The sequence below is a fragment of the Neofelis nebulosa genome, chromosome 4 (genome assembly GCF_028018385.1).
Source record: "Neofelis nebulosa isolate mNeoNeb1 chromosome 4, mNeoNeb1.pri, whole genome shotgun sequence".
NCBI classification, from domain to species: domain Eukaryota; kingdom Metazoa; phylum Chordata; class Mammalia; order Carnivora; family Felidae; genus Neofelis; species Neofelis nebulosa.
Genome location: NC_080785.1, coordinates 95669613 through 95692579, shown reverse-complemented (window position 1 = coordinate 95692579; position 22967 = coordinate 95669613). Strand labels below are relative to the sequence as shown.

General features: G+C 44.4%; 1 non-coding gene across 1 annotated transcript; it reads left to right on the top strand.

The window, feature by feature from the left end:
• Positions 1-14830: 14830 nt before the first annotated feature.
• Positions 14831-14937, top strand: LOC131511220 (U6 spliceosomal RNA). The gene has a single exon (XR_009261421.1). It is a non-coding gene; the product is annotated as a U6 spliceosomal RNA (small nuclear RNA).
• The last annotated feature ends 8030 nt before the right edge of the window (positions 14938-22967 follow it).

Below are 22967 nucleotides of genomic sequence, written 5' to 3'. Positions count from 1 at the left end.
CTGAGAAAAGGGTCTCAGGGCTGAGGCAGACAGCATTTTCCCATGGAAACTAGTGCCAAATTTTGAACTGTGGGCAGGCCAGCTTAGGAAGAAAATTACGGCTGCCTGGGTGGCTCAGTTGGTTGGGTGTCTGACCCTTGATCTCAGCTTGGGTCACGATCTCACTGTTCGTGAGCTCACGGTTCACTGTGCTGACAGCGTGGAGTCTGCTTGGGATGCTCTCTCTACCGTTGTCTCTGCCTTCCTCTTCTTTCTCAGCAGGCTACCCTGCAATACCCCTTCCCTCATTTCCCAGATGCTCAGGGACCCCAGGAAGCCACCCAACCTAACTATAACCCCCAACCTGCCTAGCTCTTCGGTTAGCACTTTCACACACTTAATCTCTTTGGGGCCACACGGTGGCTTCCTGGTGGGAGGTGGTATGGAATGACTGGGTGTCTGTCCCAGAAACACAGGACCCAGCAGAGTGTGAACAAAAGGAATTCTGTGTATATAAACATACACTCTCCCACACTGGGCAGTCTTTTACATGATTAACCAGAATGCTTACCATTTACTACCTTACTGCATCAAGTTCAAGGGTGAAGTTATTCCCACGACAAAAGGATTCCCCATATTTCAAAAGGGTCCTTTTAAGAAGCAGCTCCTCTTGGGGTGCCTGGGTGGCTCAGTCATCTAAGTGTCTCTTTTTTTTTTTTAATTTTTTTTTCAACTTTTTTATTTATTTTTGGGACAGAGAGAGACAGAGCATGAACGGGGGAGGGGCAGAGAGAGAGGGAGACACAGAATCGGAAACAGGCCCCAGGCTCTGAGCCATCAGCCCAGAGCCCGACGCGGGGCTCGAACTCACGGACCGCGAGATCGTGACCTGGCTGAAGTCGGACGCTCAACCGACTGCACCACCCAGGCGCCCCAGTGTCTGACTCTTGATTTCAGCTCAGGTTCACCAGATCAAGCCCCGAGACAGGCTCTGTGCTGACAGGTTCTGTGCTAAGCCTGCTTGGGAATCTCTCTCCCTTTCTCTCTGTCCCTCCCCTGCTCACACCCTCTCTCTCTCTCTCTCTCTCTCTCTCTCAAAATAAATAAACTTTAAAAAAACAGCAGATTGTTATGTTTACACTTATAGATTGTTAAATGCTTAACAGAAGGAGGAACCAAAGGCGCCTGTGTGGCTCAGTCGGTTAAGCAACCGACTCTTAATTTCGACTCAGGTTACGATGTCACAGTGGTGAAACCGAGCTCTAAGTCTACACCCAGCATGGAGCCTGCTTAAGATTCTCTCCATCCCCCCTGCCCCGCTCCCCAGAGCGCTGCTCTCTCTTTCCCTCTCTCTCTCAGAAACACACAAACAAAAGCAAAAAAAGGAGAAACCAAAAGCTGAAGTATTCCAACCTGCCACTTATTAAACATAAATAAAAATTCAGATAAATTTAACCTGCCATTATTAAAGCAGTGTTTTTATATGTTTATCTCTTAAATGGTCAATTTGCCAATAGTGTTTTTTACTTTACTAGGAAATAAGCTAAAATGCGAGATGTTCAGGTCAGCTCTAACCCAGGGAGAGTTAGGTGACTGGCCCTCCTTCACACGTAGAAGGAGGCCGACCCGGGACTCCGACTCAGTCTCCCCAGGCTCACCCCACCTCCTGGCGAGGGCTGCCTGACCACCGAATTCCAGCCTCCAGCCCTTCGTACCCTTGGTGCCCTGGCCACTTCCTTGGGTTTTTTCTGGTGAGCCAGAGTGGGAAGAACATAGTGTCAGCAGAGGACCCTGCTTCCCCATTCACGACTGGAGACTCATTTCAGGGCACACCTCTTACTCACTACATCTGGGCCTTTCTCTGAATGTGCACAGCTCCTTTCCACCTCAGGGCCTTTTCCCAGGTATGGAAAGTTCTTGTCCTTACTGGATTATCGGTGGAATCTCTCCCTGTATGGAAACTGAAAACCTCATACGTGCTTTTGACCATCACCTGTCTGGTTTATGACTCTCCTCGGCACTTAGTATCTGGCATTTAATAAGTACTCGTGAAATGACCCAGTCTTTAGATATGCCCTGTCAGTTGCAGTAGAAGCTTCTGCAGCGGCCACCCAACTGGGGAAGCTTCCAACACCACCATGCAGTTTGGGACTGCTCTGGAATTCTGAGTTATCTTTGTACCACCATGAAATTAAAAGCCAAGGGGACACATTATTAAGTCACCATAAACATTCTAAATAATTGTTTACAAACAAAAGAGACAAGTAAAATTTCTGAAAGATACTGAATTTCTGAAGAGTAACTCACTTATTTCCTCTGCAGAGAATCATTTAAAGACCTCCCTGCCGGAAGATATTGTTTACAAGGGCAATCAAAGAGGGGCACCTGGGTGGCTCAGTGGGTTAAGCGTCCAACTTCAGCTTGGGTCATGATGTCACAGTTCGTGAGTTTGAGCCCCACATCGGGCTCTGTGCTGACAGACAGCTCAGAGCCTGGAGTCTTGCTTCAGATTCTGCATCTCCCTCTCTCTCTGCCCCTCCCCTGCTCCCACTCTGTCTCTGTCTCTGTCTCATTCTCAAAAATAAGCATTAAAAAAAAAAAAAAAGGCAACCGAAGATATAAGCTACTAAGGAATAAACTTAAAAATAAAGGTGTCCAGGGGCTCCTGAGTGGCTCAGTCGGTTAAGCATTCGACTTCAGCTCAGGTCATGATCTCGTGATTCATGAGTTCACGCCCCGAGTAGGGCTCTGTGCTGACAGCTTGGAGCCTGGAGTCTGTTTCAGATTCTGTGTCTCCTTCTCTCTCTGCCCCTTGCCACACACACACTCTGTCTCTCTCAAAAATAAATAAACATTAAAAAAAAAAAAAAGATTTGGACACTCAGCTGACTGAGGAGGCACTCAGGGGCCCCTGGTTGCTCATATTTTTCTATTTCTTGACTTGCATGGTATTATACAAGTGTGTTCCCTTTGAGATATTTGATCAAACTGTCCACTTATAATGTGGGCACTTCCTGCATACAAAATATACTTTAATCTAAAAGTTTGTCTTTTACAAATTATGTGCATTTCCTTTGACCTTGCAATTTGACATTTATGGCTTTTCCCCCTAAGGAAACAATAATAAAAACACCCAAAGATGTACAAAAAAGGCATTGAAGCACTATTTATAAAAAAATAAAAATTAGAAACAATCTAACTGTCTAATGATAGGGGAACCAGATGAATAATTTAGAAGACATGTCTATACTGAGATACTATCCAGCCAGCTGTAAATGACACAGATCTACATTTATTGGCCTAGAAAAAAGCTCACTACAAAGGCTCAGATGACGAAAGCTGGTAGATATACTGATATTTTCAGATATGACACTAAAATGTTTTCTGCAGTAACTTTGGATGGAGGATTATTTGATTGTTTTTGTATTTGCCTCAATGTACTTTCTACCTTTTCTATAAAATCCATGTCTTTAAAAAGATATTTACTCATTTTATTCATATTAAGACAGCCCAAGTAGACTACTTGCCTCTCCTAAGAAGGTAGATTCTGTGTATTGATCCAGAATGGTGTTCCAGGCCCAACCACATATTAGCCATGGTGCTTTTGAGGTATTGGCTCAACTTAAGAGCTTCCTTTTCCGGACCCACAAAAATGAAGATAATTGTGTTTAGAGGATTTTAAATATTTCAGTATACGTAAAGCATTTATCATTGGCTGACTCACAAAAGACACTGATAAATGTCACTGCCCTGCTTCTGCTGTGTTCAAGGCACTTGATATCAGAATTTTGATTTTAGATACAACAATACTTTCAACAGAGGCTCAGTGTTCCAGGGGATTAGAAAATAGCCCACAGGGGAGCCTGCGTGGCTCAGTTGGTTAAGCGTCCGGCTTCGGCTCAGGGGTTCGTGGATTTGAGCTCTCAGCACAGAGCCTACCTCAGATCCTCTGTCTCCCTCTCTCTCTGCCGCTCTCCAGCTTGTGCTCTCTCTCTCTCTCTCTCTCTCTCTCTCTCAAAAATAAATAAACATTTAAAAAAACGAATGGGGTGCCTGGGTAGCTCAGTGGGTTGAATGTCCAGCTCGTGTTTTCTGTTCAGGTCATGATCTCACAGTTTGTGGATTTGAGCCCAGCATTGGGCTCCATCTGGCAGCCTGGGATTCTCCTGGGATTCTCCAAGAATCCTGCTTGGGATTCTCTCTCTCCCTCTCTGCCCTTCCTCACTTGCTCTGTCTCTCACTCAAAAATAAATAGATTAACTTAAGAAGAAAAGAAAAGCAAATGTTTAAAAAAAAAAGAATAAACTTTTTTAAAAAAGAAAGTAGCCTACAGTCTCTTTTGTTCTTATGAATTGTTTTTGTTTTGTTTTTTTCACTTTGTGTCAGCAGTTTTTGATCAAAATTGTTGACAGTTCCTGGGCCTTATGCCATCAGGAGGGCAAAATTAATGCGGTTGTCGGGTGAGGGCAGAACATTCTTGTTTATCCCCGTCAACGGGTGGAGTTGCTACGCTTGTGCTCCAAGTTTGATATCGGAAGGGTCAGCAGCCCAAAGGACTTGGAAATAGCTCTGGCAACACCACAGACTTGAGCCAGCAGAGGTCAGAGTCCCCAGAGAAGAGCAGCCGGGCTTCTTGACCGCGTCTCTCCATCCAGGATCCATAACCCAGTGACCTCACGCAGACAGAGCGTGGCACACCCAACTGTCCCTCTGAAGCGTCAGCCTCCTAAGTGTCTTGTTCCCAATAATTGAAACCAGGAGGCCAGGCCACAGGCATAAGCACAGCATTTGGGCGGTACAGGGAGACCCAAGGGCCCTCCCAAATGTCACTCTGTGCCCCCACATGGTAAGAGGTGCTTTCTCAAACATGACAAGTCCTGGTACAACCCCAATGTCTTACTGATGTCCCAAAGGAGACAAATGCAGTGATCAGAAGCTTGCCAGAACACGAAGCATGTTAGAAGATGAAAACTACATACCGTATGAAACAGAAGTTCATTTATGCTGGGACAGTTTAAACATGGAGAGTTTTTCATTAAGATAGGACCCAGAAGCAAGTCAACTGTGACACCTTCCTGTGACGAGACCACCCCGGTGGGGGAGGAGAGGTGTGCGAATAATCCTATTTCATCCACTGAAATAGCTACCCCATTTCCTCACCTCTCCCAACAACAATAACCCCGGCTAAGACTTACATCCCTCTTACTAACACTTCGTTACACTGACTCGTTTACTCCCCATGATGACTTAGCAGGCGGGCAGCTTTCAGGTGACAACACTGAGGTCATCAACTGATGAGAGTGGGCCACACAAACGATCCTTCTCGTGCCTCTTTCAGCCACGTTTGTGGTCGGGCTGAAGACCAGTCTCCCCCAGCCAGGGCTCTTGATCAGATCAGAGCTGCCTGAACTTCATCCACCCCCGAGATGGCTTCCTGCCACCAGTCAAGATTGGTGACACTGGGGTGCCTGTGGCTGTCTGGGGCTGCCATCACTGAGACTGCCGGACAGACTCCCAATCCCAGTGACGGGCCACCGGGTGGAGTCTCACTTCATTGTCCCACTGAGGCTGCTTCTACTAGTTTGGCAGGAGGGGAGGCTGCTGATGCCTCAGATCCAACAGTGATTCTCAGTTTTGGGGGCTGCCCATTGGAAGTGCTTGGGGAACATTTAAGAATGCATTAGCCAGCGGCACCTGGGTGGCTCAGTCAGTTAACTCTCTCACTTCGGCTCAGGTCATGATCTCATGGCTCATGAGTTCGAGGCCTTGCATCGGGTTCGCGGCTGTTGCACGGAGCCCACTTAGGATCCTCTGTCCCCCCTCTCTCTGCCCCTCCCCTGCTTGTGCGTGCTCTCTCTCAAAAAAAAAAAAAAAAAAAAAAAATCCATTGGCCAACCACACTGTGGACTAATTGCACCAGAATCCCTGGGGGCAGGGCCCAGATATCAGTATTTTTTAAAACTCCCAGATGAGCTACAGTTGGAATCCACTGTTAGCTATCACTGACTAGAAAGGGGAAGACCAGACCTCCTTGACAATGGTCTTGGGACTAAACTGTTAGAAAAGCCAATACAGGACGTTGATCCAGCCTCCCTTCTTTTCAATTTGTGTATTCAAAGTATAAAACTTCTAAATGGGCTGGTTATCACATTATTCCTTCAAACTAGGAAGGCTTGAATAGAAGAGCCCTCAGGCTAGACCAGAAAGAACAGTCACAGAAAGACCTTTTTTTTTTTCTCTTCAAATTTTAAGTAATCTCCACACCCAGTGTGGGGCTCGAACTAATGAGCCTGAGATCAAGAGTCGAAAGCTCCTCTGACTGAGCCAGCCAAGTGCCCCCCCAGAATGACCATTTTTAAACAAATATTTATTGAGTATCTACTCTCTGCCAGATACTGTGCTTGATACTAGCAAAGACAGGCAAACAGACAGGCAATTACAGTTCAGTATGATATCCATGATGGAAAAGAATACTACGAAACTCTAGAATAAAGACAAAATTTTGTCAGAAAAAATCCAGATGATGAAGGATATTGATTTCTTTCAGGCTATTGCATTAGGAGTAGTCCCCAGATGTGACGGTTGGAGTATCTAGGCAGGGCGGTTTTGCCTCGGACTTCTGTAGGGAGGAGCAGACAGGTTACAGGTGTGGGGGACTTACACTTGGGATTGTTTTTGCATTTAGGGGACATCTCAGTCAGCGAAACAGGAAATGTTTATCTTTGAGTCCAGCTAGTTTCAAGGGGACAGTTTTTTTTTTTTTTTTAATTAAAAACAATTTTTTTTTTTAACGTTTATTCACCTTTGAGAGACAGAGGCAGACAGAGCATCAGCTGGGAAAGGACAGAGAGAGAGGGAGACACAGAATCCAAAGCAGGCTCCAGGCTCTGAGCTGTCAGCACAGAGCCCGATGTGGGGCTCAAACTCACGAACTGTGAGATCATGACCTGAGCGGAAAGTCGGACGCTCAACTGACTGAGCCACCCAGGTGCACCGGGGACAAACAGTTCTAAGCTAATCACTCATGAGACAAAGAACGGGTTACCGGCCAAAGGCAAAAGGGTCTATGTCTGGCCTTGTCACTCTTAACCAAGATTTTGTGTATGTCTACACATGCTTTTTTCTTCTCTCTTTCTTTAGCTGGTAAAATTTCAAATACATGCAAAGATAGAGGGAATAGTATGATGAATTCTCAAATAGCGACTGTCCAATTTCATCAAGTATCAAAATTTGGCCAATCTTGATCATTTATCCGTCTTTACTTCTGTTATTTCAACATATTTCAAGACAAATTCTAGACACTGTGTCACTTCACTCCTTACATACTTTGATGCTAACCTGTAAATTGTATTTAGCCAATTCCTGGGGTTTAGGAAGGCTTCCTAGAAGAAGCAACATCTAAGTTGAGATGTGAAGGGCAGGTAACAAATAGCCTGGTGAAAATGTAGGTGGCGGAGCTGAATCAATGAGCAGGATATGTTCTACACAGAGAGAGGAGCATGTGCTAAGACTTTGAGGTACGTTTTGAGGACAAAGGGATCCATGAGTGAAGTCATATGATATTTGTCTTTCTCTGACTAATTTCACTTAGCATAATACCCTCCACTTCCATCCATGTAGTTGCAAATGGCAAGATTTCATTCTTTTTGATTGCTGAGTAATACTCCATTGTATATATATACCACATCTTCTTTATCCATCCATCCTTCGATGGACATTTGAGCTCTTTCCATACTTTGGCTGTTGATAGCGCTGCTAGAAACATGGGGGTGCATGTGTCCCTTCGAAACAGCACACCTGTATCCCGTGGATAGATACCTAGTAGTGCAATTGCTGGGTTATAAGGTAGTTCTACTTTTAATTTTTTGAGGAACCTCCATACTGTTTTCCAGAGTGGCTGCACCAGCTTGCATTACCACCAACAGTGCAAAAGAGATCCTCTTTCTCCGCATCCTCGCGAAATCTGTTGTTGCCTGAGTTGTTAATTTTAGCCATTCTAACAGGTATAAGGTGGTATCTCATTGTGGTTTTGATTTGTATTTCCCTGATGATGAGTGATGTGGAGCATTTTTCATGTGTCAGTTGGCCATCTGGATATCTTCCTTGGAGAAGTGTCTATTCATGTCTTTTGCCCATTCCTTCACTGGATTATTTGTTTTTTGGGTGTTGAATTTGATTTAAGTTCTTTATAGATTTTTCTTCTCCCATTCTGTCAGTTGCCTTTTAGTTTTGCTGATTGTATCCTTTGCTGGGCAGAAGCTTTTTATTTTGATGAAGTCCCAGTAGTTCATTTTTGCTTTTGTTTTCCTTGCCTCCAGAGACATGTTGAGTAAGAAGTTGCTGTGACCAAGATCAAAGCCTTGCCCGTTTTCCCCTTGAGGATTTTGATGGCTTCCTGACTTACATTGAGGTTTTTCACCAATTTTGAGTTTATTTTTGTGTATGGTGTAACAAAGTGGTCCAGGTTCATTTTTCTGCATGTCACTGTCCAGTTTTCCCAGCATCACTTGCTGAAGAGACTGTCTTTATTCCATTGGATATTCTTTCCTGCTTTGCCAAAGAGGAGTTGGCCATATGTTTGTGGGTCCATTTCTGTGTCCTCTATTCTGTTCCATTGAGCTGAGTGTCTATTCTTGTGCCAGTACCATACTGTCTTGATGATTACAGCTTTGTAGTATAGCTTTAAGTCCGGGATTGTGATGCCTCCTGCTTTGGTTTTCTTTTTCAAGATTGCTTTGGCTATTTGAGGTCTTTCTGGTTCCATACAAATTTTAGGACTATTTGTTATAGCTCTGTGAAGAATGCTGGTCTTATTTTGATAGGGATTGCATTGAATATGTAGATTGCTTTGGGAAGTATCGACATTTTAACAGTATTTGTTCTTCATATCCAGGAGCATGGAATCTTTTTCCATTTCTTTGTGTCTTCTTCAATTTCCTTCATAAGCTTTCTTTAGTTTTCAGTGTAGATAGGTTTTTCACCTCTTTGGTTAGATTTATTCCTAGGTATTTTATGGTTTTTGGTATAATTATAAATGGGATCAATTCCTTGATTTCTCTTTCTGTTGCTTCATTTTTGGTAAATAGGAATGCAACCGATTTCTGTGCATTGATTTTTATATCTTGCAACTTTGCTGAGTTCATGATTCAGTTCTAGCAGTTTTTTGGTGGGATCTTTTGGGTTTTCCATATAGAGTATCATGTCATCTGAGAAGAGTGAAAGTTTGACCTCTTCTTGGCTGATTTGGATGCCTTTTATTTCTTTGTGTTGTCTGATTGCAGAGGCTAGGACTTCCAATACTATGTTGAATAACAGTGGCAAGAATGGACATCCCTGTCTTGTTCCTGACCTTAGGGGGAAAGTTCTGTTTTTCCCCATTGAGGATGATATTAGTGTTGGGTCGTTCATATATGGCTTTTATGATCTCTAGGTATTATCCTTCTATCCCTACTTTCTTGAGGGTTTTTATCAAGAAAGGATGCTGTATTTTGTCGAATGCTTTCTCTGCATCTACTGAGAGGATCATATGGTTCTTGTCCTTTCTTTTATTGATGTGATGAATCACGTTAATTGTTTTGCAGATATTGAACCCTGCATCCCAGGTATAAATCCCACTTGGTCGTGGTGAATAATTTTTTTAATGTATTGTTGGATCCAGTTGGCTAATATCTTGTTGGGGATTTTTGGATCCATGTTCATCAGGGAAATTGGTATATAGTTCTAGGTCCACGTTCTTGAATGGAAGAATGAGGACATTGCACAGTACACAGTTGAGTCCACAGGTCAGGAGGGAGATGAGCTGGCAACAGAGATTTGGGAACAATCTGCAGACATGTACTTGAGAGGGAAAGTGAGCTTAGGCCAGTAACCAGAGGGATGTCAATATTTAAGTGCCCGGCAGAGAAGTCACATTACACCTTGGTATCATTTCCTTAAGCTTCATGATCTCATTCGTTCATTATTTTTCTGGCACCCAACTGTGCTCCTATAGTAAAAACTACAAAACTGTTAATTATGGCAAAGTCTGTGGCCTTGTCCATGGGGATAGTGAGGACAGGAGGAATCTATAAGATAGTAGCAGGTTGGGCTAGTGCAGGGGATAGTAAAGTGATCAGGATGAGGGAGAAGCAAACAGAGTCCCTAAGAATTACAGAAATGGCGGGGTGGGGTGGTGGGGAGAAGCACAGGAAGCCAGATTAGCCAAAGAGGGACAGAGTTAACAGAATAAGCATGAGACCCAATACAGAATATGCATTTAACAAAAATTCATTTTATTTTTTAAAAAAATTTTATTTTATTTTTTTATTTTTGAGAGAGAGAGAGAGAGAGAGCACAAGTGGGGAAGGGGCAGAGAGAGAGGGAGACACAGAATCCGAAGCAGGCTCCAGGCCCTTTGTTAGCACAGAACCCAAGGCCCAGGAAAAGGGTGGGGGAGGAGGGGGAAGGAGGGAAGGGGGCGGGGAAGGGGGCCTGGAACTCACCAACTGTGAGATCATAACCTGAGCTGAAGTCGGACACTCAACTGCCTGAGCCACCCAGATGCTCCAAAAATTCATTTTACTAAAAATTAATTTAAAACACTATAATGACCTTTTATTAAGTGCCATGTGCTTGATATCTTTTCTCCATGATTTCACGTGATTCTGGGGACACTCCACTGAATCGCTTTTCAGCCCCCGAATGAGGAAATGGAGGCTCTGAAAGATCACCCAGTGTCTTGCTGGTTAGAAACGCTGGAAATGACCTATGTTCTGACTCAGCCACTTGTCAAATTGGGACCTGGGGCAAGCCCCTTCATCCTGACACCTGGCAGTTGAGAGACCCCCAGCTTGGAACCACAGGCCCAGAGGGGCTCTAATGCCCCTGCACTCCCGCTCTGCAAGCCAAACCTCAATATCCCTATTTTACAGATGAGGAAACTGAGGCCAGAGACAACGCCAGGTCTAGAATCCAGTCTCCTCTAGTTAATAAGAACCTCTAATTTTGAAGCTGAAGCTGCTTTTGGGCCATCGCGGACAGTTCCTTCTCTCCGGATCCACACAGGAAAAACATGCCCAGAGGAGATGCCACTGTGAGACAGACAAAGCTGGAGACCAGCACATTCGCGGTCCCGCTGGAGGCTGGACGCCCGCCTCCCTCACCGCGCTTCCCTTCTGCGGTGGTGCGGCGAGCCAGAGAGGGGAAGATCCGGTTTCCGGTTTCCAGACACTGCGGGCGTAGCCGCCTCTGCCGGGGGGATCCCGTCTCCTAGAGCAGGCCGGGGGAGGTCCAAGTTGGTTCCTCCCTTGCTGCCAGGCTGCAGTCGCCACGGAGACCGCCTCCCAGCACTCCGGGGACCACAGCTCCCCTCCTTCCCACTCAAGTGGGAGAGGAAATTTCAACCAATGAGATAGCGGGATTCCTGTGATGTCGCCGGTAGCTGGGTGAGCGTTGGCCGAGAGCAGAGCTCCGCGGAGATTGGAGCCTCTAGGCAGGGGTTGGGAAGGATGGTGCGGGAAGAGGAGTAAAATGGGAGTCCAAGAGTCACAGCTTACTCTCCTGCTGGGTGTCCCACAGGCACTCCTCTCGTGTTCGCCCCAGATGCACCTGCCCCCCCCCCCCCAACCTGCTCCTCCTGCCTTGGGTTTCCACGCCGGTGGCCGTCGGGTGGGGGAGGATGGGAGAGGAGCATGGTCAGAGAAGCCCTCGCTAAGAAATCCGGTTGCTGACTTTTGATTCCGCCTGGAAAGGCTGAATGGGGTTCAGGTAGCAACGGGAGGTAAGGGTGGGAGGATTTTTCTCGATGGGGAGGGTGGAGGAGGGACACAGAAGTCTGGACACAGAAGTGTACTCAGCTGAGGTGTACATGGGGGAGGGAAGGGATTGGCCGGAGCCGAGTCATATGAAGCCTGTTTCCACTTCCTCCTGCTGGAGGTGGCCAGCAGACAGTGGAAAATGTGGGTCTGTAAGCCGCAGAGGCCAGAGTGGACATTCCTATGTGACAGGCATCTCCTCACTGGTATTTGTGGTTGGGGTGAGGAAGGGGGGTGTCTTTGTCAACCATTCGTTGGGCCCAGAAGGTTCTGGGGCTGTTCCTTAGAAGGCTGGCGCAAACCAGAACCTGGCTCAACCCAGCTTGGAGGGGGTCCCTGGAGGGAAGTCAATCATTCCTCCGCCCCTCCCTTTCTCAGTAGATGTTAAGGGCCAGCTGTGAGGCAGGCCTTGTTCCAAGAACTGGGGATACAGTAATGCATAAGACCACAAAGTTCCTGCCCTCAAGGAGGTAATATTCTAGGGCACATTGGAACCTGCTGGAAAGACTCTAATACCTAGACTCTGCTCTATAAGTGATCGTTGTACTGAACATAGTGAAGAGATCATGACCAGACGTGGCCCTATTTTTTTTAAATTTCAGCTTTGTTGAAGTATAATCGACATATACAATTTTAAGATATTTGAAGTGTACATTTCAGTGATTTGATATATGTATTCATGGAAGGATTCCCCCATTTAATTAACATATTCACCACTCTTTCTTTTCTTTCTTTCTTTCTTTCTTTCTTTCTTTCTTTCTTTCTTTCATGAGAGAACATTGACAGTTTACTCTCCTAGCAAATTTCGATTATACAATACAGTATTTTCAACTGTAGTCACCATGTTTTATATTAGGTCCTCAGAACTTACTCATAGTTTATCTTATGGCTGAAAGTTTATACCCCTTTACCAGCCTCTCCCTATTTCCCCCACATCCCAGCCCCTGGCAACCAATTTTCTACTCTGTTTATATGAGTTTGACTTTTTTTTTTTTTTTAAGATTCCACCTATAGGGGCACCTGGGTGGCTCAGTTGGTTGAGCATCCGATGACTCTTGATTTTGGCTTAGGTCATGGTCCCAGGGTTGTGGGATTGAGCCCCGCATTAGGATCCATGGGCTTGGGTCTCTCTCTCTCTCTCTCTCTCTCTCTCTCTCTCTCTCTCTCTCCCTCTTCCCCTCTCCCCCACTCACATGCTTTCTCTCTCTCTCTCTCTCTAAAAAAAAATAATAAAAATTTAATATTCCACATATAAGTGATACCATGCAGTATGTGTTTTTCACTGTCTGGGTTTTCACTAAGGAGTGTACCCTTTCTTGATGGCATCCTGGCCATATCCTGAAAACTGCCTTTCCCTAGAGCTAAGGACAGGGCCTCAGGGCCACATCTCCAGGTCCCTGGCTAGTATCCATCCCCTCCACCCAGTATGTTCTCTCCCTTTTGGTCAAATCAGAGGATTCACCTAGGAAGAACAGGGCCTGTGTTCAAGCCTCAGCCCTACCCTGAGCTGCAGTCTCAGGAAGGAGTAAGAGGGGTATGGTGTCACAGTTCGAGGGACTTGGGACTGGCCAAGGACAAACATATGATCATGAGAGGCAGTAACACACAAGTTTTAACAAGGTTGTTCTCGAACAGGATTACATTCCAGAGCAAGTCTCTGACAGCATGAGACATAAGAAGTTTAAAGCGAGCAAATGAGAGGGATCCTTCCCATCCAGAAGAGGGGGGGGGGATATGGGATGCAGAGAGGGGCTTACATGTTCAGCAACATGGTGGGGAGTGTCTGGGTCAAAGAGCAGCTTGGGGTCTTATAACTGTCAGGCTCTATCTTATCTCTGGCTCACAGATATGGGGTGAGCTGTGTCTTGCAAAGTATGCAAAGCAGACAGACCCTAAATGGCTAAAAATCTGCTTGTTTGAGTTATTTTTTAAATAAGAGGGTGTCTGGGGCGCCTGGGTGGCTCAGTCGGTTGAGCGTCCGACTTCGGCTCAGGTCATGATCTTGTGGTCCTTGAGTTCGAGCCCCGCGTAGGGCTCTGTGCTGACAGCTCAGAGCCTGGAGCCTGCTTTCCATTCTGTGTCTCCCTTTCTCTCTGCCCCTCCCCCGCTCATGCTCTGTCTCTCTCTCTCTCTCTCTCTGTCAAAAATAAATAAACATTAAAAAAAAATTTTAATAAAATAAAATAAGAGGGTGTGTAAAAACTTGAGTTTTGTGCTGGTGGGCTCTTGAGCTAAGGGGTCTCGGCCCGCAGTGAAGAAATGAACGACCTAGGGACCCATACACAAAGGCCATCTTTTGCTCATTTATGGAACACATGGACCAAAGGAAGACAGAAAGGTCTGCTGATGGCCTTCCTTCTGCGTGTGACCTTGTCTCAGGATCCTCTCAAAGAGTAAGCGAAGGCATCTCATTGCAGATATTTTCCACCCTCGGAGGCCTCCTAAGCCTGCTATTCGAGGTCCTTCAAGATCCGGCCCCTGCTGGCTCCTTCGCCAGCCACTAAGAATTGTAATGACACAGTGAGGAGATAGTCTCCTTAGAATACAGCTTTCCTCACATCATAATCCCACTTGAAAGCCACATCTGTCTCCAGCATCACATGTTGTCTTCTCCCAGTGTCCATGTCTCTCTCTCTTCTTACAAGGACATCAGTCATATTGGATTAGGGCCCACCCTTAATGACTTCATCTTAAACTGATTACATCTGCAAAGATCTTATTTCCAAATGAGGTCATACTCACAGATATGGGGGTTAGGACTTCAGCATATCTTTGTGAGGGACATAATTCAACCCATAACACCAGGCGAGTAACTTCCTGTGAAATGAATGTGATAGAAATATATGGGAGCTTCCATAGACCTTTCTTAGGAAACAGCATGTGGGTTCCCTTTGTCTTTTCGCTGTCTCTTCCTCGATCCTGTTGCCCAGAACTGGAAATCTGATGTTGAGGCCTTGGGAGACAAAGCAACAACATGGAGGTGCCCGGGTTCTTCACAATGTGGAGCACGCTTCTAGCCCTGGATGACCAACCCGGACTTTTACATTAACGAGAAGTAAGTTTTCTGATACTAAAAATCAGAACTAAAATTGGAAACCATGCAAAGATTAGCATGGCCCCTGAGCCAAGATGACATATGCAAATTCATGAAGCGTTTCATATTTTTATGGATAGATCTAGACAGTACAGTGCTAAGTGAAATAAGCCAGTTAGGGAAAGACAAATACCATCTGATTTCACTCATGTGTGGAATTTAAGAACAAAACAAGTGAACGAGGGATGGGGGTGGGAAGAGAGACCAAAAAACCCAGAATCTTAACTGTAGAGAACAAACTGGTGGTTAGCAGAGGAGGGAGGTGGGCAGGGGGGGCGGGGGCTGGAGGAAACAGGTGGTGGGGATGAAGGAGGGCACCTTCAGTGACGACCACTGGGTGATGAATGCAAGCGCAGAATCACTAGATTGTACACCTGAAACGAATATAACATTGTGTGTGAACTCTACTGGAATTAAAATAATTTGTTTAAAGATAAAAGAAATTTCAAAGTGTATAAATCCCTTAGTGTGGAGTTTCTACCCGGTGCGGCAAAACCCAGTTCTCATTAAGACGCTTTGTGCCATCCTGGACTTGGGACTTCCCCGTGGGGTTTGCTTTCCCCTCGGAGTTACCAAGAGGAAGTAGCAAACTTCTCTGGGGATTCTATCATGTCCTCCCCTTCTCTGGGACACTCACCGGTGCCTAATCTTGTTCTGATGTTTTTCTCCCTTCCTCAATTCAGAGGGTCTCCTAAGGCAGGGAAAAAGTTATTCCCTTACAGCCATCCAAATCTGTGACTTCTGTTATAAACTGCCGGCCCCGAGTCCCTTAGGGCTTTGACTTTTGAAACTCAAAGCCTTTATCTCTCATCCTGTTGTCCCAAGGATGTAATCTGAAAGTCAGAAATCCAGAATGGACATTTTTTTGTGTTTCTGTACTCCTCCTTTCTCTGGGGTCGTGAGCAAAGAATGCTATGCCAATGCCCTATTAGGGGAAAGGTCAAAAGGCCCAGGAATGACCAGGAATGAAGACATGTTCGCTAATTTATCAAACAGGACCCTGCCACATGAGCATTCTCCTATATGTGGTGTCAGAAAATGCCAGTACTAGAAAATGTCTTTAAGAATCTTCCTCAAGTGAGCACGAGCCCCACATCAGGTAAAAAAACACGAGCCCCAGGTGAGCCCCACTTCTCTCTGTCTCTCTCTCTGCCCCTCACTTGTGCCCTTTCTCTCTCTCAAAAAAAAAAAAAAAAAAAAAAAAAGACGCTTCTCCAAAAGAAGAGTTCTGGGTTCAAATAAGTTTGAGAAACAGAGCTTTTTACCAGGCAAATATACACTGTGAAGTAGATAGAGTGCAGTACAGTAAAACCGTGGTTTGCGAGCATAATTCGTTCCAGAAACATGCCTGTGATCCAAAGCATTTGCGTATCAAAGCGAATTCCAAGCACCTTCGGCTCAGTTGTGATCCCGTGACCTTCGGCAACACCTACTACTCTTATTGCGAGACACCGCTCCTTCATCAAGCTGAAATTTATTAGAAACGTTTGCTCGTCTTGCGGAACACTCGCAGAACAAGTCACTCGCAATCCAAGGTTTTATTGTCACTCCTAAATGTATCTTTCTTTTCAGAACCATTTACAACACACCAAAGCACACGAGAGTTGTAAGATGCATCTCTACTAAGGTTATACGGGTGTGTTGTCTGGGAAGAAACATGAGCTGGTACAAATGGTGGCCTCTGGGGAGCCAAGGTGGGAAGTAGACTTCCTTCTCACTGTACCACTTTTGGTATTTGGGGCTTATGCTTTCTATGTGTAAGTGTTACCCAATGACCTATCACAGCCACTAACTCAGGAAATGAGCAGGTGAGCCCTGGTGCTGGCAAGCTGAACTGCCCTGTCCTGGAGCACCCAGGGAGCTGGACACATAGCTCCTGGCTGGGTTTGCCAACCCTGTTGCTGACCAAACTCGGATAAGCCTGTCACAAGAGAAGCCAATAACTCAAGAGACAAGGGTTTGGAAAAGAGAAAGAGAGAGAGATTTATTTCAGGTGCTGGGAGCAGGGGGAGGTGCAAGAGAGCAGGCAGAGAGCAAGTGACCACAGCGGGGGATGGTAGTGTGTGTTCAGCATGGGATCGTAGGCAGGGGCAGGGACGTGGAGGGTGTGGTCTTCTAGGCATTCCGTTGCTATCAGGGCTTTCCTGACAGGGCAGTTGGAATGTTCTGGTCATTGCAAAACATCTTCTTCAATGCCTCAAGAAAGTGCAATAAGAAATAAGAACAATGGGTTGCAGTTAGAGCATGAGTTAAGTGGTCTTGTCTACTTCTGGCTTTAACAGCTGGGGTTTATAGTTGAGCAAGAGGGCTTGCTAACACGTACATTAAAATAGATAAAATAGGGGTGCCTGGGTGGCTCAGTCAGTTAAGTGTCTGACTTCGGCTCAGGTCATGATCTTGCAGTTTGTGGGTTCAAGCCCTGCGTCGGGCTCTGTGCTGACAGCTCAGAGCCTGGAGCCTGCTTCAGATTCTGTGTCTCCTCCTCTCTCTGCCCCACCCCCCATGCTCATGCTCTGTCTCTCTCTGTCTCTCAATAATAAATAAACGTTAAAAAAATTTTTTTAATAATAAATAAATAAAATAGATAAAATAAACTGGTGGAAGCTTAGATAAGCCCCAAACTGGATATCGAGTTGACATCATGTTTAAGCGAACCCTCCTCGGGACTGATGGGTGCTGCTCTCTACTGAAGGTCATCGTCAGAAACATCCCTCAGAAGCTCATCACTGAGCCTGATGTAAGAATGACATTGAGGATGCTATGAAATAGGAAAGCAAGAAAAACAAATACATCTGATTTAACTGCTCTGGATATAGAACATGTTTTCAGAGCTCTAACGTGTAGTCAGAATTGAGACCCACTGGCTTCAAGAGGGAACTTCAAGAGGTCTGTATCCACAAGCCAGTTCTCTTGTTTTGGGCAAAGCACTAGGCAGGGGATATTCAAGAGTAAGACTCAGTCTCTATCTTCACATGGCTCCTGGAGCGGGAAGTCACTCTGCTTCTTATCAGAGATGCTTCTGGAGAGAGCTGCTCCCCACACCCCACCACTCCCAGCTTCATTACCTAAGAGCTGGGGCTGAACTGAGAAGGGTTTGCTCAGGGAGAGCTGAACTGAGATATTGTGTCAGCCTTGGAACCCTGAGGACAGGTGGCCCTTCCAGGCCCTTTGGGAGAATTCCACATTCCAGATCACACATTGCAGGCCTAGGAAATAGAGGAGGGGTACCTAGGCTTGTATAGCAGCCGGTCCAAATTTGCCCTAGAAAAGCCTTATTGATCACCAGCCCTCGAATGAATGAACGAACTATGTATTTTTTGCGACCCTGATTCAGAGTCACAACATTTTTAAAACTCTAGCAATGGAGAAATCATCATTTCTCAGGAGAGAGAGCATTCCGATTTTGGGAAATTCTATTTTATCTTAAAACTTTTATCCTGGGGCGCCTGGGTGGCGCAGTCGGTTAAGCGTCCGACTTCAGCCAGGTCACGATCTCGCGGTCCGTGAGTTCGAGCCCCGCGTCAGGCTCTGGGCTGATGGCTCGGAGCCTGGAGCCTGTTTCCGATTCTGTGTCTCCCTCTCTCTCTGCCCCTCCCCCGTTCATGCTCTGTCTCTCTCTGTCCCGAAAATAAATAAAAAACGTTGAAAAAAAAAAAAAAAAAAAAAAAAAAAAAAAACTTTTATCCTGAAATGATTATGGGCTCACAGGACACTGTAAAAATTAGTACAGAGAGTCCCGTGTACCCGTCACCTCACTCCTCCCCACTAGTGATATCTTATTTGGCTGTAGTATAGTTTCAAAACCAGGACATTGATCTTGGCATATTACTGTTCTAGACTATAGATAAGCCTTATTCAGTTTTCCATCACTTCTTTTTTGATCTGAATTCATTTGTGTATGCAACTTGTATAGACCATATAATTCATTCATTTAAAGTGTACAGTTCAATGGTTTTTAATATATTAAAAGAGTTCTACAACCATCACCACAGTCAAGGTAGAGCCTTTTTGTCACCCCAAAAAGAAACTTTCTACCAATCAGCACTTATCCCTTATTTCTCCCAAACCCTCAGCTCCAAGCAACTACTAATCACTGATCTGCTTTCTGTCCATAGAGATCTGCCTGTTCTGGACATTTCATACAAAAGAAATCATATCATACTTATAATCATATAATTTTAGCCCTTTGTAATCTGGCTTCTTGCGCTGAGGATAATTTCATCAAGGTTCATCCATGCTGCAGTGGGCATCAGTACTTTATTCATTTTTATTGCTGAATAATATTCCATGGAATGGATATAGCACCTTTGTTTATCTACTTATCAGTTGTTTCCACTTTTGGCTATTATGAATTGATTGAATTGATTGGCTATTTTATTGATTGAATTGATTGGCTACTATGAATTGATTGAATTGATTGGTTATTATGAATCGATTGGTTGTTTCCACTTTTGGCTATTAAGAACAATGTTACTATGAACATTTACATACAAGTGTTTGTGTGGATATACGTTTTCATTTTTTTTCAGCTGTTCCATCTAGGAGTGGAATTGCCAGATTATATGGTCACTCTATGTTTAATCTTTTCAGGACCCGCCAAACTGTTTTCCAAAGCAGCTATACTATTTTACGTTTTCACCAGCAGTGTATGAGGGTTCTAATTTCTCTACATCTTCACCAACACTTGTTATTATGTCTTTTTGATTATAGCCATCCTGGTGGGTGTGAAGTAGGATCTTACGGTATTTTTTTTTTTCAAGATTTTATTTTTAAGTAATCTCTACACTTAATGTGAGGCTTGAGCCCATGACACTGGGATCAAAAATTGCACGCCCCACCCAATGAGCCAGCCAGGTGCCCCTCACTGTGGTTTTGATTTTAATTTCTCTAGTGACTAAAGACATTGAGTACCTTTCATTTGCTTAATGGCCATTTGCATATCTTCTTTGGAAGAAATGTCTGCTTGGATCCTTTGTCCATTTTTAAATTGGGTCATTCATTTTTTTATTGTTATGTTGTATGAATTTTTCATATAATCTAGGTACAAGTCCCTTAAATATATGATTTGCAAATATCTTCTTCCATTCTTTATGCTTTCTTGGTGGTATTCTTTGAAGCACAAAAGATTTTAATTTTGATGAAGTTCAATTTATCTATATACTTTTCTATTGTTGTATATGTTTTTTGTCTTATAGCTTTAGAAGCCTTTGCCTAATCCAAGGTTATGAAGATTTATGTCTGTATTTTCTTCTAAGACTTTTGTTGTTTTAGCCCTTATGTTTAGGTCATTGATCCATTTCAAGTTAATGTTTTTGTATGGTATGAACAAAGAGTTCAATTTCATTCTTTTGTATGTAGATATCCAGTTGTCCCAGCACTATTTCGTTGAAAAACTATTCTTTCCCTTTGATTTGTCTTGGCACCCTTGTCCAAAATAGATTGACTGCAAGCGATTCTTCATTCTATTCCATTGATCGATTTGTCTATTCTTATGCCTACCACACAGTCTTGATTACACTAGCTTTGTAATGCATTTTAAAATCAGGACTTTGGGGGTGCCTGGGTGGTCCAGTGGGTTGAGCTTTCAACTCTTGATTTCAGCTCAGGTCATGATCCCGGGGTCATGGCATCTAGCCCGTGTTGGGTTCCAAACTAAGCATGGATTCTCTCTCTCTGTCTCTGCCCCTCTCTCCACCCCTCTCTCCTGCTCCCATGCTCTTTCTCTCTCTAAAGAAATCAATAATAAAATAAAATAAAATAAAATCAGGACTTTGTTCTTTTTGCAAGATTGTTTTGGCTATCCTGAATTTTTTGAATTTACATATGAATATTAGAATCACTTCTTGCAAAAAATCAGGGATTTTGATAAGGATTTCATTGAATATGTAGATCATTTTAGAAAGTACTGCCATCTTAGCAATATTAAATCTTCTAACCCATGAGCACAGGATGTCTTTTCATTTATTTAGTTTGTATTTAATTTCTTCCAACAATTTTTTTTAAGTTTTCAGACCATACATTTTGCATTTCTTTTGTTAAGTTTATCTGTAAGTATTTTACTCTTTTGACACTATTGTAAATGAAATTGTTGTTCTTATTTTCAGTTTCAGATTGTTCATTGCTAGTATATAGAAATACAACTGATTTTTGCATATTGATGTTGTATTCTCAACCTTGCTGAACTTATTAGTTGTAATAGCTTTCAGTGGATCCTTCTGGATTTTCTATATACAAAATCATGTCATCTGCAGATAGAGAGGTTTTTTTCCACGCATTTGAATTGAATTGAATTGAATTGAATTGAATTGAACGTTTATTTATTTTGAGAGAGAGAGAGAGAGAATGTGAGAGGGGTAGAGAGAGAGAATCCCAAGCAGGCTCTGCATTGTCTGTTCAGTGCCCGATTCGGGGTTCGAACCCACAAACCATCAGATCATGACCTGAGCCGAGTCAGCCATTTACCCGACAGAGCCACCCAGGGACCACTTCCATGCATTTTTAAAACAGACTTTATTTTTTTGAGCAGTTTTAGGTCCAAAATTAAGAGACGTATACTTCCTGCCCCTACAGGTGCATAGCCTCCTTCATTACCAACAATCCCCACAAGAGCGGTACATTTATTACCATTGATGAAGCTACATTGATGCATCATTATGACCCAGAATCCTGAGTTTACATTAGGTTTCACTCTTGGTGTCATACATTCTATGGGTTTGAACAAATTTATAATGATATGTATCCATCACTATGGTATCATACAGAATATTTTCACTGCCCTAAAAATCATCTGTGCTCTGCCTGTTCATTCACCCCTCCTCTCTAAACCCTGGCAACCATTGATCTTTTAACTACTTTTTTACCTCTTCCAGAGTGTCATGTAGTTGGAATTATACAATATGTACTCTTTCCAGGTTGGCTTCTTTCACTTAGGAGTGTGCATTCAAGGCTCCTCCAGGCTCATTTTTCTTTAGAACCAAATACTCCACTATTGGAGGTGCCACAGTTTATGTATCCATTCCCCTATCAAAGGACATCATAGTTGCTTCCAAGTTTTGGCAATTAAAAATTAACCTGCTGTGAGGCACCTGGGTGGCTCAGTCAGTCTGACTTTGGCTCAGGTCCTGATCTCATGGCTCATGAGTTTGAGCTCCGCATCGGGCTCTGTGCTGTCAGTTCGGAGTCTGGAGCTTGCTTCACTTTCTGTGTCTCCCTCTCTCTGTGCCCCTCCCCTGCTCATGCTCTGTCTCTCTCTCTCAAAAATAAATAAACATTAAAAAATAAATAAATAAATAAATAAAGCTGCTGTGGGACACCTAGGTGGCTCAGTCGGTTAAGTGTCCAACTCTTGGTTTTGGCTCAGGTCATGATCTCACAGTTCGTGAGTTCAGGCCCCACAAAGGGCTCTGCAGGGCTCTGTGCTGATAGCATGGAACCTGCTTGGGATTCTCTTTCTCCCTCTCTCTGCCCTCCTCCCCCCACATCTCCCTCAAAATGAACACATAAACTTAAAAATAAAAATAAAGCTACCGTAAACATCCAAGTGCAGGTTTTGGTGTGGATGTAAGTTTTCAGCTTCTCTGGGTAAATACCAAGGAACACAACTGTTGGATTGCATGGCATGAGGATAGTTAGATTTGTAAGAACCACCAAACTGTCTTTCAAAGTGGTTGTTCTCCCCCTCCCACAGGGGACCTCTGATGGGCAAAGAGAGCTAGGCCTGCCCCTCCCACCCCTGTGCACCTTGCGGACCCACCCCGGCTAATATGCCAGATCCCATCGAAGCAGCACCACAAGCCTGGCAGTGTGCAAGTAGCCCAGACAGGGGCCACACCACTCCACAGTGAGTCCTGCCCCTGGGAGAGGGGAAGAGAAGGTACACACCAGTCTGACTGTGGCCCCAGCGGTGGGCTGGGGGCAGATATCGGGTCTGACTGCGGCCCCGCCCACCAACACAAGTTACTCCAGACAGCACAGGGGAAGTGCCCTGCAGTTTGAAGCTACCCTAGGGACTACCCAAAATGACGAAACGGAAGAACTCTCCTCAAGAGAAACTCCAGGAAGTAGCGACAGCTAACAAACTGATCAAAAACGATTTAAGCCAT